This window comes from Phyllobates terribilis, unplaced genomic scaffold (assembly GCF_046119375.1).
Source record: "Phyllobates terribilis strain yellow unplaced genomic scaffold, ASM4611937v1 Scaffold_1__5_contigs__length_1240528914, whole genome shotgun sequence".
Classification (NCBI taxonomy): domain Eukaryota; kingdom Metazoa; phylum Chordata; class Amphibia; order Anura; family Dendrobatidae; genus Phyllobates; species Phyllobates terribilis.
This window is the reverse complement of record NW_027362761.1, coordinates 947,944,463-947,958,958: the sequence shown is the minus strand read 5'-3', so window position 1 is coordinate 947,958,958 and position 14,496 is coordinate 947,944,463. Positions and strand designations below refer to the sequence as shown.

At 39.8% G+C, this 14,496-nt stretch overlaps 1 protein-coding gene across 15 annotated transcripts in view; it reads left to right on the top strand.

Moving 5' to 3' along the window:
• The window catches only part of INPP4B (inositol polyphosphate-4-phosphatase type II B), a 911,138-nt gene that overhangs the window by 242,739 nt on the left and 653,903 nt on the right, over window positions 1-14,496 (top strand). The window lies entirely within an intron of this gene.

Sequence of the window (14,496 nt, the reverse complement as noted above, 5' to 3'; positions counted from 1 at the left end):
AATTAAATATACATGATTGTGCCTATGAGATTTAGCTTACTTGTGTACATCTAAGGGATGCAGACTTTAAAAGACGTTTCTTCTTCAAACCAATAAAATAAAACATACATCTATTTGTATACATATATAATGATGAAGACTTCTCAGCCGCATCCGGGTACCCTAGAAAAAGTTCTCTTTGGTAACTCGTGCATTATGGTCAGAAGTGTAGGAGATTTATATGAACCTGATTTGATGCTGGTCTACTGGATTCCAATCATATCAAGTATGTCTCTGCTATTAAATAAATGGTCTCACACCTCTTGTCTTGGCTTTTAGTTCAAGACGAGTTGATGCTTCTGGTAAGAGAAATAGTTTTTGACAATGTCTGAACATACCAGTTTGCTTGTTTGAGTGTGACCGGTGTAACACATTAGTTAGCACTTCATCTGTTATGTTTTCCAACCTGGCATGACTCTAATGTGTCCAGGCTGTGCTCCTTAGTAGACCCCAGTGTCTCAATAAATCCAGTATCCCCAATAAATATTCCTAAGTATATTTTATTAACTGTTTTTATTTGGATTTTCATATATAACAAAAACATGGAAATAAGAAGTCACTCTTAATAATAATTGATAAAACCATGATGCTCATCAAAAGAAGAAAATGCTAAGATGTAGCTTCTCTAACAGATATTTTGAAAAAATATCCTTGATCATAAAATAGAGAGTGAAGAAGTAGACAAAAAAAGGGAAAAAGGAGTGAGAGGTAGATATATTGTCCAAAAATTATAATGAACTTCTCATGACATGTCGTCTAAACCCTAAACAAGACATACCTTAAGTCTGACAGAGCTATGAGAGATCGTCCAGTGTCATCAGTTACGGATTAAGTTGTTCTGCGATCTCCATGTGCACATTCAAAGCAAATCTTTTCTTTACCAGTTTTCCCAAATACATTCTGCATATGTTATGAAACAGATCTCCTAGACCTGATAACACTTGTGTATATAAGAATGGCTGGATAATCCTTTTTGAAAGTTTTGTCTGATGTTAAAATGAGCACTTTATCAGTTCAGATCTTGCTGGATGAAATATCTGTCTTAGGGAAGACTCAGACGACCGTATAACTTGGACGGGGATCTCAATGCAATGCTCGGACTTGCCAGTCCCGACCCGAGCGTGACCGCATGTATTTTAATGCAGCTATCACGCTCTGGTCGGGAGAGCCACCGGCTAGTCCGGGCACTGCTTTGCGATCCCTGGCCAAGTTAGGCTATGTTCACACATCATGTTTTTTTCAGCTTTTTTTGCTGTAGATTGTTATGCTAATTTTCAGCTGCATACTGCAGTACCAGCAAAGTCTATGAGATTCCAGAATTCTTAGTTCACCCATCATGTTTTTTTTGCTCAGGATTTTGTGCCTTACATGTTTTTTTGGAAAACTTCTTTCAGCGTTTTTTCAGCTTTTTTTCACCCATAGGAAGTAATGGGTGATGGGAAAAAAACGCAGGTAACTTTTTTTCAGCGTTTTTTCAGCGTTTTTTTGTGCATTAACCAGAATCAGATTTTTTTTTTCACTGAACTTTATGTACATGCATAACAGAGACAAAAGGACAGTGGAAAAAAACGCACCTACTAAAAAGCAAGAAAACTGCAACAAAAATCCTGGACAAAAATCCTGGACAATCCTGGCAAGAGATCAGGTTTTGCTGCAGAAAATGAACGCAAAAAAAACAATGATGTGTGAAAATGGCCTTATATGGCCGTCTGACTCTTCCCTTAATGTCAGGATTAAACAGCTATTCGCTGACATGAATTTTCAAAGGAGATTCACCAGCCTCATCAGGTCTCAGACATCTGTTTAATAATGTATTTGTTTTTTACTGTTAAATCTGGTAACAGATCTGCTTTAATTTGGAATTTCCTCCCTTTATGGGAACTTCATGGTTCAAATGCTGGAAACTATTTGTTGTCATTAACACATGACTTATAACTGTTAATAAGATGTAATAATATAGGAAACCTTGCTACTCAAGCATTAAGTTGTTTCTACTGTTCTTAATGATAATACTGAACTCCATGCAATATATGTAGTTGTTCAGCAAAATGCTATTTGATTTATTATTTATTTAGTGATATTTTCTGTAAGTGGAACAATGTAGCCAATTTAAAGCTAAAATTACTGGTTGGTGCTATCAGATGAGCTTATTAATGAAGCTACCATTCAATTATCCAACTTGGCAATCTTCTCCATCTGTATAAATCACTTTCCCTTATTACCAATGAAGTGGTAATTTGAATGGAGCCAGGTTAATTAGGAGGAAAGGAAAAGATCCTTTGGTAAATTGTTCTTCTCCTACTTGTTGTTTTCCTTTCCTAAGATCATTCTGTCACTAGGTCTATATATTAGTGTAACTGGGTATGAGGAGAGCATGTCAGGTCAATCACTCTCACACTTCTGGAATGTGATCAGAAGAGACGGCTTTCTGAGTGCATCAGCGCACGGCTCACAACTCTGTCACTGTGCGTGAAAGTACTGACAAACAAGTGAGGGCTTCTTGTAGAACCTGCACATTGTCTGCCTCTTTGGAAACTTAGTCCGTAATATAACTTGCTGGAAAAAGCAGCTTTATCTAATCATCCCATTCCTAATATTTGTTGTGTTCTTTTATGATCCTAGTGTAGGTATGTTGCAGGGGAGGACATATTATTGGTGCAAATTGTACAACCGCACAGGGTCTCAAAAGTTAAGGAGGCCTCTTCCCCCAAAGCAGGTGGAATTTTGGATTATGAGGAACTATTGGACTGCAAAGGGCCCATATATTGTTCTTGCACAGGGGTCCTCTTCTGTCTGTTGTTCGCTCCTGGTATGTTGGTACCATGGAAGAAAAGTCCAAGAGGACTGGGCTCCAGCAAAGCTATAAATGAGGGTTGCTAACCCAAAACACGTAAGCGTATGGATCCTTAATTCTTTTTATCTTTGTTGCTTTTTCTCACCAAGTTTTTAATTGTACAGTAAAAGTTAAGTTTTACCATTTTCTCATTGGTGCTGGAGCCCAATCCTCTTGATCTTTTCTTCCATTTCTGACCTGGATACCAACCTGGTGTGTTCCTAGACTCCTTGCACCACACCCTGATCAAACAAGGTCTACCAAGGTTCCTACATGAACAGTGTCGGCCTGGGGTGCCAAGGGCCCACCGATGACAAACTCCAGGGCCCAACTTTTCAACTAAGTACAAATGTGACATTATCCTCAATCACAAATGTGCATTACAATGAACTGGGCAGATTGTTAAATGACTAAGATGCCGCTTTTTGTCTGTACATAGTGATTCCAGTATATTGTGCCAAGTACTGCTCATAAATCCCACAATGTCTGTCCGCCATCTCATCCTTCTTCTCTGCCAGATTTCTAAAACTCAACATGGATAAAACAGAGTTCATCATCTTTCCACCCTCTCATTCATATCCCCCATCTGACTTATCCATCAACTTCAATGGCTGTTCACTCTCCCCAGTCCCACAAGCTTGCTGCCTTAGGGTAACCCTGGACTCTGATCTCTCCTTCAAACCACATATCCAAGCCCTTTCCACTTCCTACCGACTCCAACTCAAAAACATCTCCCGGATCTGTGCATTCCTCAGCAAAGACTCTGCAAAAACACTAGTGCATTTCCCGCCTTGACTATTGCAACCTCCTGCTCTGTGGCCTCCCTTCCAACACTCTTGCGCCCCTCCAATCTATCCTAAACTCTGCTGCTCGACTAATCCACCTATTCCCTGGCCTCTCCCCTCTGTCAATCCCTTCACTGGCTCCCCATTGCCCAGAGACTCCAGTTCAAAACCCTAACCATGGCATACAAAGCCATCCACAACCTGTCTCCTCCATACATCTGTGACCTAGTCTCCCGGTACTTACCTGCATGCAACCTCCGATCCTCACAAGATCTCCTTCTCTACTCCCCTCTTATCTCCTCTTCCCACAATCGCATACAAGATTTCTCCCGTGCATCCCCCCTACTCTGGAACTCTCTACCCCAACACATCAGACTCTCGCCTACCATGGATGCCTTCAAAAGAAACCTGAAGACCTACCTCTTCCGACAAGCCTACAACCTGCAGTAACCACCGCTCCACCACATTACTGCATGACCTCCTCTACCCCCACCTACTGTATCCTCACCCATCCCTTGTAGACTGTGAGCCCTCGCGGGCAGGGTCCTCGCTCCTCCTGTACCAGTCGCTGACTCGTTTTGTTAAGATTATGTAAATGTTTTTGCTATGTATATCCGTATCACATGTAAAGCGCTATGGAATAAATGGCGCTATAATAATAAATAAATAATAATAATATAAGAGGCTGGTGGCCCACTCCTGCACAGGGGCCCCCTGGATTATTCTCCTGTTCTCCTGTGGGCCAGTCCAAACCTGTATGTGAATTCAAGTGGTTTTCACATTGAATTGTCCTCCCTAGAAGGTGGTCTTATTGCTATTTTTTCTCCTTCCCCACATGTTGGTAACTCTCGTTGTACAATATATAGAGATATGCAAAACCTTTTTGAGTAGTATTTTTGTTCTTTTTTTTTTTTTTTATAAAAGAAATAATTCATCCCAAGTTAAAGCATTCAATGTAGTTTTTTTTTTTAATTAGATGTTCTTTTATGAATAGTAAAAGAAATCAATCAGGAGAACAGGCATAAATTGCTGGCAGTCTGGACTTGCAAGTGGCAGAGCATCGTGTTATTCCAGGGACATTTGAAATAGACTTGGCAGACAGACAGGCTCACGTGATGGAATAAATGAGCAGTACTTGTCTGAATGGATGGCACTGAATTAGCCACTATGTATATTTGTAGCCTTGCTGTTTGTTCCTTTGTCATCCACAATGATATACTGTATGGAGTGGCTATTACAAGCTAGACAAACTGCAAAACTATTTGTTTCCTGTGTTATCACGGGGCTATTCATGGTAGATTCATGACTGGTATAGTTCTGTGTGGGTTTCCGGTAATACCATTAGCAAAGCTCACATTACTGGTTTAGAACAGGTAGCCGCTCTAATAAAAGAGTAAGATAGGGAAGAACAATGGTGTATTCATAAATGTAAATTGATATCGGCTTTGCAATCATTTTACTGACATCACCATATAATAACATTTTTAGTTAGGAAGATTACTGTAGTATTTGTGCTAAGGACGAAAGACATTTGTCTCATTTGGGGTTAATTAACACCTTTTGTTGTCCTTACTTTACTAACTTTATTATAGGGTATCACTACAACTTTTGTTTAACTTAGTTGAAAAGTTAGACTAAAAACCAAGAGATAAAACAGGAGCAAGTTAAAAGACTTTGCCTACTGGTCAACATTAATTTCAGGCAAGTCAGAATGGCTGTATGGACTGATTGCATGTCAATATAGCATGCCACTAATATAAAAAAAAGGGAATAGAAGTAAACTTATAGAAAACATAACTGAGGTGTTAAAGGCTGAATTTGTGAAAAAAATATCATTATCATATACACTACATTATATGGACACAAGGATTGAAACACCACCACTTTACACCTCTACTAAGCTTTTATAACCATTCAATCAAAAGAGAAAAACCGTCACCATTCAAACTTGCATACCTCTGCGTCGAGAGTGGAACTGATTGTAGCTTGCCAAAACACCGGGATCAACAGGTGCTACACCCAGAAGAGAAATCTTCATAGAATCGCAGGAAGGATGAAAAGGTGGCACTCTCTGTACCATAAATAAACTTCTTTATTAAAGCAGGTTGAAACATGGATGCAGGGGAGCGGGTCACATAAAGGACGACGGCTATTTCGTGTCTAACCGACCAGGTAGACGCGAAACACCCCCTTCATCCATGTTTTAACCTGCTTTAATAAAGAAGTTTATTTATGGGACAGAGAGTGCCACCTTTTCATCTTTCCTGCAATTCTAAGCTTTTATGACCTCCCAGTCTCAATTCATAGGCATTAATATGGAGTTGGTCTCCACCTCTACACCTCACTCTCCTCTTCTTTGCCGCCAAAAACCGCTTCCACTCTTCTGGGAAGGCTTATACCATATTTTGGAGGGTATCTGTTTAAATTTTTGCCCTTTCATCCAGAAGAGCATTTCTGAGGTCAGACACTGATGTTGGATGAAAGGACCTGGCTCATAATCTCTGTTCTAGTTTATTCCAAAGATTTTTGTTGGAGTGGAGATCAGACGGGATCTGTGTGGCCAGTCAAGTTGTTCCACACCAAATTCACCCAACAATTTCTTTATGAACCTTGCTTTGTGTACTGGGGCACAGCTATGCTGGAACATAAAACGATCTTCCCAAATCTGTTTCCACAAAGTTGAAAGCTTAGAACTGTCCAAAATATCCTGAAATCCAACCCCATAGTATATTCACTAAACCTTACAGTTGGCACACTGGAGTCAGTTAGGTAACATTCTTCTGGTATTTGCCAAACCCCAGACTCACCCATTAGACTGCCAGATAGAAAAGTGTGATTCTTCACTCCCCATAACACTTTTGTACTGCTTAGGAGTCCAACAGCTGCATGCTTTACACCACTCCATCCAACGTTTGGCATAACCCCTTATTATGCTCAGAGATCTCTGTGGACCCTAGAGGATGATAAACGTAAAATGTAAAAAATAATAACGATCCTTTTACTCACCTCACTGCACACCTTTCCGTTAAATCCGCTCCTCACGGTCACCCGCCTTGTCCTCTTTGCATCTTCTGATGCTTGTGCTGAAATCCCTGGGATTCTCACACACACTGAGCCAGGACTTCCAGCTCTGATAGGGTCCAGGAGGACTCTGCACAAGCGGCTGAAAAGTTATGATGTCACGACATATGCTGTGACCTTGCGCAGAACCGCCCCAGACCTCATCAGAGCCAGAAGTCCCAGGTCACTGTGAAAAGCCTGGGGATCTCAGTGTGAGCAGCGGGGATCAGAAGATGCAACAAGGATCAGACGGGTGACAGTGAGGAGTTGGGGGGCCATAGAGGTGAGCAGAAAGAGGAGTATAAGTATTTTTTTTAAATCTTGCAATAGCCTTTTACAGTTCAGAAAAATGGTGGCCATGTCTGGTGTATAGTTTTTGATCTGCTGATAATACCAGAAGAGGTTTGGAGCTCAACAGTTAGTCAGGTGGATGTGGGACACTTTAAGGAGCTATTACACTAAAGCACTCGGTGACCACAACCCTTCTCTGTAACTTTATGGGGTTTCTACTCCATGACTAAGTTGATGTGATTTCTAAATTCTTCTGTTTTTCACTAATACCATTCAGAGTTGATTATGAAATATTTAGGAGGTAATACATTTAACAAACTGACTTTTTATAAAAAAATGGTATCTTATCACAGGACCAGACTAGTTTGAAAAAGAAAGAATCATTCTAAAGAGCTCACTGAATTAAATGCAGACTGTGTGGCTAGATCCTGGATTGTATACATTTGTGGCAATGGGACTTAGGCTGTGTTCCCACGATGTGTTTTTTAAGCGTTTCCGCAGTGGCAAAAACGCTGCAGAAACGCTTAAAAAACGCATGTTAGAAGGCCTGCCATGTTCCCCAATGATAATCCACATGTGCTGTGCACATGTTGCGGAAATTTCCGCTGGGGATTATCATTGCGGAAAAAAACGCAGCACTACCAATTACTTTGCGGAAGTGCTGCGTTTTTGCCGCCATTGACTTGCATTAGAACGCATGCATTCCGTTTCACTAGATAAGGACATGCGGAAAGCATGCGTTCCAATGTGCGGATGGTACCCAGGTCTAGAGAAAAGGAGACTCTCCTCCGGACCTGGGTACCATAGAAAATTGTGAAAAAAAGAATAAAATAAAAAATAAAGATTATATTTACCTTCTGACGGCCCCCGCTGCACTTTCATGCCGGCAGCTAGCGATGGACTGAAGGACCTGCGCTGACGTCATAGTCATGTGACGGGTCACGCGACGCTGACGTCGGCAGGTCCTTCAGTGTACCGCTGCCGGCAAGGGAGAACGGAGGGAAGCAAGACTGCGGGGGGCCATCAGAGGGTAAATATAGATTTATTTTTTACCATTCTTTTACTGTCACACTATATAAATCCATGGCGGTTGCATGGATTTATATAGTGTGACCAAGTTGACAAGCACGTTCAAAGTGATGCTAAAATCACTTGGAAAGCGCTTGTCAACCCGCATGCTTAAATGCATGTGAAGAACGCTTCACTTCCGCTTGTCCCTGGCAGGAAAATGCACGTACAATGCGCATGCGTTTTTTTCTGCCAGGGAGATGCAGAAACACTCAGGAAAAAATCCTGAGCATTTCTGCATCGTGGGCACATAGCCTAAATGAATAATTGCAAACCTGCTTTTATGGGATGTAGAAAATAAGGGGGTCACCTACACTAATTAAAGAGGTGCTGTGATGGATATTGTGTACAAAATGTAATGCAGATCAATGGAATGTTGTGAACACAAACATAATTCTAATCTTTTCATGTTCCAAGCCCTCTCCACTTGGATTACTGGATATCATTCTTGTTAACTGTTATGATTATACTATAATGTATGTGTTATAGGCTGTTTTTTTTCCTTTCAATCTTTTCATATTACTAATCAGTTCTATGTGGATAAACGGATCGGACAATATTTGAATTTGCCAAATTGGGTGGATTTTACCGGGAAATTGAATTTACAACAAAATTAGTTTCTCAGAATTGAATGTTCCTCACCAGACCCCAAACTACAATACACTGTGTGCAGAATTATTAGGCAAATTAGTATTTTGAGCACATGATACTTTTTATACATGTTGTCCTACTCCAAGCTGCATAGGCTTGAGAGCCAACTACCAATTAAGTAAATCTGGTGATGTGCATCTCTGTAATGAGGAGGGGTGTTGACTAATGACATCAACACCCTATATAAGGTGTGCTTCATTATTAGGTTACTTCCTTTCCTTTGGCAAAATGGGTCAGAAGAGAGATTTGACGGGCTCTGAAAAATCCAAAATTGTGAGATGTCTTGCAGAGGGATGCAGCAGTCTTGAAATTTCTAAACTTTTGAAGCGTGATCACTGAACAATCAAGCGTTTCATGGCAAATAGCCAACAGGGTCGCAAGAAGCGTGTTGGCCAAAAAAGGCGCAAAATAACTGCCCATGAATTGAGGAAAATCAAGCGTGAAGCTGCCAAGATGCCATTCGCCACCAGTTTTGCCATATTTCAGAGCTGCAACGTTACTGGAGTATCAAAAAGCACAAGGTGTGTGATACTCAGGGACATGGCCAAGGTAAGGAAGGCTGAAAAACGACCACCAAGAAACATAAGATAAAACGTCAAGAATGGGCCAAGAAATATCTTAAGACTGATTTTTCAAAGGTTTTATGGACTGATGAAATGAGAGTGACTCTTGATGGGCCAGAGGCTGGATCAGTAAAGGGCAGAGAGCTCCACTCCGACTCAGACGCCAGCAAGGTGGAGGTGGGGTACTGGTATGGGCTGGTATCATCAAAGATGAACTAATGGGACCTTTTCGGGTTGAGGATGGAGTGAAGCTCAACTCCCAGACCTACTGCCAGTTTCTGGAAGACAACTTCTTCAAGCCATGGAACAGGAAGAAGTCGGTATCATTCAAGAAAAACATGATTTTCATGCAGGACAATGCTCCATCACATGCATCCAACTACTCCACAGCGTGGCTGGCCAGTAAAGGTCTAAAAGAAGAAAAAATAATGACATGGCCCCCTTGTTCACCTGATCTGAACCCCATAGAAAACCTGTGGTCCATCATAAAATGTGAGATCTACAGGGAGGGAAAACAGTACACCTCTCGGAACAGTGTCGGGGAGGCTGTGGTGGCTGCTGCACGCAATGTTGATCGAAAACAGATCAAGCAACTGACAGAATCTATGGATAGAAGGCTGTTGAGTGTCATCATAAAGAAAGGTGGCTATATTGATCACTAATTTTTTTTTGTTTTTGCATGTCAGAAATGTTTATTTCTAAATTTTGTGCACTGATATTGGTTTACCTGGTGAAAATAAACAAGTGAGATGGGATTATATTTGGTTTTTATTACGTTGCCTAATAATTCTGCACAGTAATAGTTACATGCACAAACAGATATCCTCCTAAGATAGCCAAATCTAAAAAAAACCCACTCCAACTTCCAAAAATATTAAGCTTGGATATTTATGAGTCTTTTGGGTTGATTGAGAACATAGTTGTTGATCAATAATCAAAATAATCCTCTAAAATACAACTTGCCTAATAATTCTGCACACAGTGTAAACTTAAGATGTAAAAATAATAAAAAGTAATAATACTACGTCAACGCTCATCAATGCTCACCTATTCCGCCATCGCTGGCCCGCAGTCCGCCACTTGAACCTCTGCGCCTCTTCTTTACCCCTTCAGTGGTCACGTTTGTTCTCTCCAGCGTCTTAATTCCAGGACGGGTCTTCTGGGTCAACTAGGTCTCAGAGAGACAGGAGAGCCATCTGCTGAGTACAATTATTTATTTTTAACCATTTGTCTGGCCCGCTATGGTTCGGCAAAATAGTGGCTGCAATTTGGCTGAATTCATGCGCAGCGAATTGCAAAAATGTCTGTATTCTGTAGCATTTTGTAAAATTGAAGAATTCAATTCCGCTCAAATAAATTCGCTTGTTGTAATTTGATTCTGTACTTATTTCTCATTTAAGCCTTGTTTAAAAGCCGAAAGTGAGAAATAGACCAACTTTAAAATTTAGCATTGCTATTTTCAACACAACATTAAGTGTTAGCTCTAATAACTTCCATCCATTTCCATGGCAGTTAAGTACAAGTCACATTTTTTGCAAATAAGGTGTTTAGTGCTCAACAGAAAGTGGAGTTTAAAGGCAGTTTATGTGTCTATGCGTAAGGAAGAAAATAGAGCTACGTAAATCATTCTGCTTTCAAACCGCTTAGTGCCAATTTCTGCTTAAAATTATGTTGAAGTCTCAGCATGCTTAAATATAGTGTTTTACTTTTTTTCTGCGAATAGATTTCATCGTGAAAATATCCTATTTTTCTTAATATTAAAAGGCAGCATTAGCTGAATGTGCAGGGTCTTGTAGTAAATCAGTGTGTCATGGTGACGGATAGTCCAGGCTGTGTACAGTGTCTGATAAATGGCTACAACACCATGAGATGACTTAATTGTGCCGTGAGAGAGAGTCCTATGGATCTGAGCTGTAGGAGCTGCTTTTTGCTCTTTTTTACTGTGTGCTTTAAAAATGGTCATTTATTGTACTTTTGTGCTATGAAACTAATTTCAGAGACCATACCAGAAGCTTATTACTATTGGGAGTTTCCCAGTCATCCCAATCAGGATTCTGCTAGAGGTTTTATATACTGTTGAACCAGATAAAAAGCAGGAAAATCCTTCATATTGTGTATTATATTGTTATGATATCAGTTCACTGGGGACCTAAGGACTCCACCAACCTTTGACTTTTGACAATGTGCATGTAGGCTGGAAGCCTTCTTTTGTCATGCTCCGAACCAGCTTCATCTGTCAGGTGACTAGATGGTGATCCATCAATGCAGCCAATTCATCTCCACATCTCAGTGGCAGTGTAAAATGTTTTATATACTGTCCCACCAAGTAAAATTCAGCAAAGCACTTAACATTGTACACCGTATCTTTGCGATTAGTTTCTTTATGACTTGGGTGCATCTTAGTTTCATCAAGTGGCCAGATGGTGGTCCATCAATCTAGCGTTTTCACATCTCTTCTGACAGAGTGAAAAGTTTTATATACTATTGGACCAGATAAAAAAAACAGCAAAAACACATAACATTGTACAATGTGTCATTACAATCCACAACTTTGGAAGTTAGAGACCAAACTTTGTTCCGCTAGTTGGCCAGATGGTGATCCATAAATCCAGCAAATGCATTTCCACCTCTCCAGTGACAGTGTGGCTTTCAGCAATAGCTTAGCATTGCACAATGCGATCTTCGGCTTGCCTGTGACCATAGAAACCCAATCCCTGAAGCCCCATTGAGCAGTTTGTGCTCCGATTTTTCTTCCACAGTCTGTTTGGAACTTTGTAGTGAGAGTTACAACCAAGTACAGAACATTTTTATGAGCTGCGCTCTTCAGAACTCTTTGAGCTTGAGTTATTAATCCATTTCACGGCTGAGATGTTGTTGCTCCTAGACATTTCCTCTTCATAATAACAGCACTTAAGTTTGACTCAGGCATTTATATACGGGCAGAAATTTGACAAACTTACTTGTTGAAAAGGTGGCATCCTATAAAATTGCTCTTCAGTCTAACCTACTCTACTGCTAATATATGCCAAGAGCATAAATGTTTTCCAACCAAAGTTCTTTCAAATATTAGCCTGGACACAAAATGAAAAAGAAATCAGAAACTTGCACTACTATGTGGGTATAAAATCCAATATTTATTGTATGGAACATGAGGTGCAAACCTATTCAAAGCACAACGTGTACATGTTTAAAATCAGCGCGGTTCATGTTTATTGGGCATGTGCTTTAAGGACTTGTCTCTTAAGGAAATTAAAATGCAACCCTTTAATCTGCATCAAAGATTTTAAAAAGTATGTACTAATCATCCTTAGCCATTCATTATGATATTAAAAGCACCAATTACATGTATCTGAATAATATGGAAAACATAGAATATTATTGGTATTTTATTGCCATATTAATTACAATGTGGCATTATATATTTGTGTTTCATTGGAAATGGCATTACCCTTTATTCTGTAAGCAAATGTTGGCTTGTTAAATATCCAGTAACAGCTCATGTAAGCTCAAAATATTTACCATGTAATTCTGTCTGTGCAACACTCAAGATTTTAGTAATTTTTCATTTATGATAGACGATGAGGTGGTGTTCATATTTAACAAGGTTTATTATATAACTGTCTGATTAATATCAGTGCAGTTGTATAATATGGGTAATTGGCATAGATGGCAGCATTTTTTGTGATGACAGAAAATCTTTAAAGGGAATCTGTCAGTATGATCAACCCTCCTAAACTATCTATATGGGCATGCAGATCATTGCTGAATAAAATGATACGTTGATATCTGTGATCCGATCTCTTATTCCAGAGAAAGCCACGTTTTTCTTATTTGTAAATGAGCTGTTCCAGGCTGTGGGCCGGACACTGTTCTGCATGAGAATCTGCCTCCAGAGCTGCTTATAACTGAAAGGAGGAGTTACCAGTGTGAGAAAAGTAACTAACACAGAACAGTAGAACTGAACTTTTGTCTTCTTACTAACACATTTGATGCAGCTCTCACAGCTCTGATGTATTGCAACAATGTTGCAACCCTGTCTGCCTGTGAGCTGGAAGCTGAAGTTGAGAGGAACCTGCAGATGTGTCAGGTATAATCACACACAACTCTGCAGTGAGATCAGGAGAGCAGAGAGCAGTTATTACACCCTTTGATGTAAAATAATCCCTGGAGGCAGATTCTCATGCAGGTCAGTGTCCGGCTCATAGTCCTGTACACCTCATTTACATATAAAGACAATGTGGATTTCTCTGGAACAATACATTCGATCGCAGATATCAAGGTATCATTATATTCAGCTTTCTATGAACTCCATGCCCATATAGAAGGCTTAGGAGTGGTGATCCTACTGACAGATTCCCTATAAATGGCTGAACAAGTAAATTCCAAACAAAATTTCATTTGCTCCAAACTTTTTGGTGGCTGACAATCACTGTGTCCACCTGTATATTATTTTTTTTTGCGGTTTGATCCAATTGTAAAGCAGACCTGTCGCATGATGTGCTGCCCTTAAATAAAAAATCATGCTATGGTGACAGATCCACTATAACTCTAAATACTTTAGTGGGACATCTAAAAAAATGAAGGCTTAACACAGATGGGCAGTTTTACTAACATTATTTAATTTGTAGACAGCAACTTAGACTAGACTGTCTTAGGGTATGTGCCCATCTTTAGAATTTGCAGCAATATTTTCTTCTGCAAAAAATACAGCTTTGGCAGTTTTTTGCCATATTTGATGCGTTTAGACTTGTGATTTTTCTCATTCATTTGAATGGGTAAAAAACGCTGCAAAAATGCAGACATGCTGCAGATTTGAAAAAACTCTTTGAAAGTTCACAACTGCAAGGAAAAAGTAAGCAGCATGTGCATGAGATTATAGAAATCTCATTCACTTTGCTAATACTGTAAAAAGCTGTGGGTTTTTTCTCCGCTGCAAAAAACGCAATATGTGAACAGACCCTATACTCCAAGTATAAAATTTGGTTCATTTTTACTTCATATACTCAATACCACGTATTAGATAGCTTACACCAGCCGTTTGTTCACACCAGAATTATGGCACAATTTGGGTATAATGTGTTTCATTTCAGGCCACACCACTTCCCTTTAAGACACCCTTTTGCTAAACGAGACAGAAAAAGTGTCTGAAATAACGGTTTTCTGGTGCATTTAGTGAATGCCGATTGTTAATTAGAATCTCAATTTG